This window comes from Patiria miniata, unplaced genomic scaffold, assembly GCF_015706575.1.
Source record: "Patiria miniata isolate m_02_andy unplaced genomic scaffold, ASM1570657v1 HiC_scaffold_10, whole genome shotgun sequence".
Taxonomy (NCBI): domain Eukaryota; kingdom Metazoa; phylum Echinodermata; class Asteroidea; order Valvatida; family Asterinidae; genus Patiria; species Patiria miniata.
Window position 1 is genome coordinate 19,035,035 of NW_024037048.1, and position 6,000 is coordinate 19,041,034.

At 38.8% G+C, this 6,000-nt stretch overlaps 1 long non-coding RNA gene across 2 annotated transcripts; it reads left to right on the top strand.

Moving 5' to 3' along the window:
- The first annotated feature begins 2,816 nt into the window (after nt 1–2,816).
- Nucleotides 2,817–5,623, top strand: LOC119739450. Of its 2 annotated transcripts, none has more exons than XR_005272574.1 (3): nt 2,817–3,054; nt 4,576–4,710; nt 5,584–5,623. It is a non-coding gene; the product is annotated as an uncharacterized LOC119739450 (long non-coding RNA). The 2 variants fall into 2 exon arrangements; XR_005272575.1 differs by lacking the exon at nt 2,817–3,054 and adding an exon at nt 3,698–3,782.
- Nucleotides 5,624–6,000: the final 377 nt, after the last annotated feature.

A 6,000-nucleotide genomic window follows, 5' to 3' on the forward strand; every position in this document is an offset into this window, starting at 1 on the left:
GTTGAATTTTGAGAAATAAATAGTCCAGACTTACCTGACGTACAGGCCTATATAGCCTACCGCTGCATTATCTGCTGCATTAATGTTGATCGATAACCAAACAACAGGTGGCGCTCTTTACAATTAATGATGTCAGGTACGGTACAATCTCATTCAAGTGATCTTGAGCGATACGTGTTGCCATGGTGATACGTCATCACTGTGCTCTGCATCCTGTATGTGCTCCACAGTTGACATCCTTGGTAGAACCTTCAAACTCTGTCAACTTCAAGAAACAAAGCAAAGCAAGTTATTTTAACATCTTAACCTTCTAATTCATAAGGTTTAGTTCAAATATTGTTTTCGTCTGCTATTATTGGAAAGGGCATTGTTTGAAGAATTTGGTTGACAATAATTACTGTGAAATTTGAGAACAATTTCCCAAAAAATTGACAAATTTACAAACGATAAAAATGGGGCCTGTAGGGCCTGACCATACTTCCTGAACTTAGTTTAAAACCCTTACACTTACAGTTCTGGAAGAATGACTATACAATCATGGAGCTACAAAAAGAAAGTCTAACAATGTATGCAATTGAAGCATTAATAACCCCCTAGGCCCTTTTTGCTCAGAACCATCCTCAATCCTCCAAAATTTTGCAACTCCGCCTAAATGTTTCAAAATGTTTCAGTCCTGCCTCAAAATGCATTCATCGTCAATCCTCCAAAATCCACCTCATCCCAAAATTTTGCACTCGTGTTTAAATGAAGGATAACCCAACGCCAAATCCTTCAAAATCATCAGACAGTCCTGCCACAAAATGCATTCACCCTCATGGAGGAACTTCCCGGCTCCAAAATCCTCATGTGCTTCAATCACCATTCATCCTCAATCCTCTAGAATCCTCATGTGCTTCAATCACCATTCATCCTCAATCCTCTAGAATCCTCTTGTGCTTCAATCACCATTCATCCTCAATCCTCCAGAATCCTCATTTGATTCAATCACCATTCATCCTCAATCCTCCAGAATCCTCATTTGATTCAATCACCATTCATCCTCAATCCTCTAGAATCCTCCTAAACCGCCAGGAGGATTTTGGAGGAGTGAGGTGGGTTAGGGTTAAAAAATACTCCAGAAAGATTCCATACCTGGAGTTCTGGACATTTATATATGTCTCCGTGGTGTTTTTTTTTCAGATAGGATGCTGGCAGTGGCAGTAAGCATGTAGGATGGAACACCGTATTATCACGGTACTTATCACGTTTCTTGTTTGGAATAGAGATTGCCCGCCAACCTTCCCAAATTGTCCTGTCTCTTAGGTTGTATAACTCTTCCTTTTCAAATGCCTGTGAAAATAGACATGCTCGGAATGTGCGAATGGAGGTGGACTCCCCATTATCGCGGTATGTGGGAATTGTGGTTTTTATAATAATCTCAACTTTTTTTTTTCATAGTGAATGTTTTACCAAAACATCCCCTGAATAAAGTCTGATATTTTCCCTGTAACGTTCAAGTTGATTAAACTTTGAAAGACTATATATCCCTGCAGGATGATTTCTTAAAACCCTGCCCTTCCCCGAAAGGAGAAGAAAATTACTGTGACAAATCTATCTACTGATTGGTGATTGGGGGCGCCATTGAGTTTACACGGTGTGCTGTTTTATTTTTTTATGTGCTGTCCTTATTTTGATCCCACGACTCCACGATCGATTTTCGGAGGTAGATCGACTGCGGCAATCGATTTTCGGAGGTAGGTCGACTGCGGCTCCACACCTCCACGCAGCCGTACGGAGGCGCGGATGTAGAGTAAAGTGGCCCTGCATTCTATAGTTGTACCCCTGAATCTTTTGGGAACCAGACTAAAAATAAATAGGGACTAAGATGTTTATTTTTTATCAGCCAATCAGCATCGAGCTTTCATCGCAGCGAGCTTTCACATTTGCCTTCTTGGTTTTTGAGTCTGTTTTCTGGTTGTCATTGTCGTCTTTTACCCCTGAATTTCCCTCATAAATCAAAGCCCTGCCCTCTTTCCACAAAATTAAACCTGCTCATATTCAAGAAGGTGTCATTGCCAATTGTTCAGATGTGCCAAGAAATATCAGAATGTCAATTTTGAGTGTCATTTAGTCAACTGTTTTGGTGAGTCTTTCCCTTCCTATATAGGAACGGGGTCCTAAAAGTAAGGATTACCGCGATGGTAACTAAAGTAAGGACTCCGACTATAGTTTTTTGGTAACAAATTTCCCTGCTAAATCCAATATTTTTGGACGTTTTAAACAGGAATGGTGGCATAAATCACTGAAGGGAAAATTGAGTAATGTCCAGATATGCGAATCTTTCCAGTACGCCGAAAGGAAGTTGAATTTTGACAAGTAAATAGTCCAGACTTACCTGATGTACAGGCCTAGCCTACCGCTACATTATCCATACGTGCCATAATGTTGATGTCGGATAACCAAACGACAGGTGGCGCTCTTCACAATTAACGGTGTCAAATACAATCTCGTTTACGTAGTGTTGAGCGGTACGCACTGACAGGTACTTAATACAGGAAAGAAAGTTACAAAATAAAGTTATCCCTGGGGACGAAGTTGCGAAAAAGTTTCTAAATCCGAATTTTCCCATCATGCATTGAGAAATCCAAATTCCTTTCTCGATAGGATTTGGGAAGTGGGGAATCGTTATTCGTTGTCCGTTTTGCTTTCGAGTCGGGAAGTGGGAATCGTTATTCGTTATCCGTTTTGCTGTCGAGAATGGATTTTCGATTCGAAGTCCGTTATCCGTTTTTCATTTTGCTTAGGAAATGGGAATTGGTTTCGTTATCCGTTTTTCTTTTTGCTAAGGAATTTGGGAAGTGGGTTTCGTTATCCGTTTTTCTGTTTGCTTAGGAATTGGGAAATGGTTTCGTTAGGAAGGAATTAATGCGACCGGGAATTTACGGGTTATGAGATTGTCACTTTTCACACCGTTAATTGTGAAGAGGGCGCCGCCTGTTGTTTGATGATATCCCATTATTGTCCGCAGTCATGCAGTAGGCTCATGTAGCAGACAACTCGATCGATAACGTACATGTAAGTCATCACGTCTAGACTTTTTATTCACACTTCAATTAGTCAATTCATTATAGGCAGAGCATTTGAAGAGTACATTTGCTAAAAAAAAAGCAGATAAGAGCCAATATTACATTCTATAGTTGTACCAAATTGGAAAAAACCCACCAACTAAATATTTTCGGTAATCCTTACTTTTTTTTAGGACCCCATTCCTATATTATAAGGTTAAAAGACTCACCAAAATTAACAGCTGAATGACACTCAAAAGTTACATTCTGATATTTATTGACACATTTGATAATTTGGCAATGACACCTGTTGAATATCAGCAGGTTTGATTTTGTAGAAAGAGGGCAGGGTTTTGATTTATGAGGGGTTAAAGACGACGATGACAAACAGAAAATAAATTTAAAAAGCAATTGAGATGGCAAACTGCAAAAAAGGTAGGAAAGTCACATTTTCTTTGAAAGTGCTTTCAAAATTATAACTAACATGAGTTTGTCTGAAGAAAAAAGACTTCTTTAGCCTGCCAAAGTCACTTTGGTACTACTGGACAGTCATCTGCAAAAGTCAGTTTTGAACAGAACTCGTACAAAATAGAGGTGTCCTAAAAGTAAGGATTACCATATTTTCCCTGATCACCTACAATCATTTTCAAATTCAATGAACTGAGCAGTGACTGAAAGTATACAAAATAAAATGCGCTTAAAGTCCGATTCCGGAATGGGAAAGATTTCCATATACATGTAAGTTCACTAATTTTCCTCTGTATTGACTAACAATTGTACATCAAACCATGAGCCTAAGTTACGAGTAATGGGTGCAGGTGTAACCATACAATCACCAACATGAATGGAATCAAGGTTAACTTTAGACAACTGCTTGTGGGTCCCAATAATCATAAACTCAGTTGTACTAGCTGTCATTCAGCATTAAACCATTAGCCAACAACCAGTTACGTAAATCCTGAATACAGCTCTCCATAGCTGCTAAGGACAATCTTTGAGTTTTCTGAGTTGTCAGTGCTAAAAGAAATATACAGCTGGGTATCATCAGCATATCAATGAACCTGTGGAAGATGGGTCTTAATGATGTCAAACAGTGGGCTTGTATACAAAATAAATAACAAAGGCCCAAGACAAGAGCCTGGTGGAATGCCATAATCAATGTTAAATTGCTGAGAGAAATTACCATTTATAGAAACAGTCGTTGGGATCTACCAGACAAGTAAGAATGAAACCATTTTAAGAGCAGTACCATAAATACCAAATTTACTCTGGAGGGTATTTAGTAAAATGTTGTGGTCTAATTGTGTCAAAGGCGGCACTCAAATCAATGAAAACTAACAAAGAAACCTGTTGTCCATCCATAGCCATTAATAAATCATTTCTTATCTTAAGTAAAGCTGTCTCTGTGCTATAATACTGACGGTAGGCAGACTGGGCAATTTTTAATTATTATTTTAGTAGAGTATTAATTTCTTTAGTAAAGTATAGATGCTAAGCTTTAAGGGGAAATTTTGTCCCGCCTTTCATACAGGGTGAGCAGAGTCCACATTGGATGGAGCTTCTGACAGACTCTCAGGAGAAATGGGTGGATGTTCAGAAGATCAAGGCATTCCCAGCCATGGTAGCAAACCCGACGCTAAGAACCGGGGCACAGGCACTCATGCAGGTAGGCTTATGAGGGGGATCAGGGTCAGACCTGAGTATGCGTGGATAGCTCAAGTTTTCTGCATTTTGATGAGTTGTGTACCTTTTGACAACTACACGCGTTTCAGACTAGCATTCAGAGAAGTGCCGAACTAAATTATTCCAAAGAGTTGAATTAAGTTTGACGTTTGAAACATTGAGGAGCAACTACACATAAAAGTCGTCCAAAGATTGAGTGTTGCAGTCGTTCAGAATGACTCCAGCGTCTAATCAATGGAAAATGAATACAAAAACTTTGCCCGTGTTTGCAACTTGAATCTATTTAAGTTGAGTTTAGTTGAGTTAAGTTAGGGACTCTGAAACACCAGTTTTAAATGGGTTGAGGTACTGTTTGATAACTCCGGTCTTTTAAGTCGAGTCTGCTTGACGAGTGAAGCAGTCTGCGATAAGTCGAGTATGAGTTGAGTAAGTTTTTTTGACAAGTAGACTACTTTTTACTGAGTACTACTTTATGAGTCGATTCATTTGTTTTTAATGAATCCTGAGGTTTTGTATTAGTTGAGTACCGTTTTACAAGTCTTGTGTACCTCTGGTGAATTATTTTAATGAATATTTCGATGAGTATTTTGAGTACCGAAATGTGTACTCACAGTTGAGAACTTGAAAAAGACTTTGCGGAATGAATTTTGATGAACAGTTTGAGTAAAATTTAAGCAGGTCTTTAAAAAATTACGTCAAAGTTGCAAAATGTATAACAAGATCATTAAACCAGATTTGTCCAGGTTTTTCGCTTTTTGCAGCGCTAACTTTGGTCTTTTCCAAGACCTACATGTAGCTGACAATTTATTTAGAGCAAATGCATTCAAATTTTCCTTCCTGATTGGTTTCCGTCTAGATTGGTGGGTTGGGTAAGATCAAGACCAACACAATCATCAAGGAGCTCTCCAAACCCTGGATGCTGGATGAGGAAGCAGCCTGGAGACCATGGAGAAATTTCCTTGGAAGATCAGCAAGGAAGAAGTCATCATGCTCAAAGAGAAGGTAGAATCAGGTAGTTGGTCAGTAGTGCAGAATGATTCACATGTTAACTAATGCATGCAAAATAGAGAAAAAAAGTTCAATGACTATCATCCTACCCTATATTTTTAGGCTATAGAAATGTCAAACCCCAAAAACAGATTTTTACCTACCCTACCATACAGTTGTTTTTTTTTTATATGTAATAGAAAACACCACACGTTTTGTTCTTGGTTGGCTTTATTATTTTGTTTCAGTGTCCTATTCATTTCAGGGAGCCTTTCAGAGATCTCTC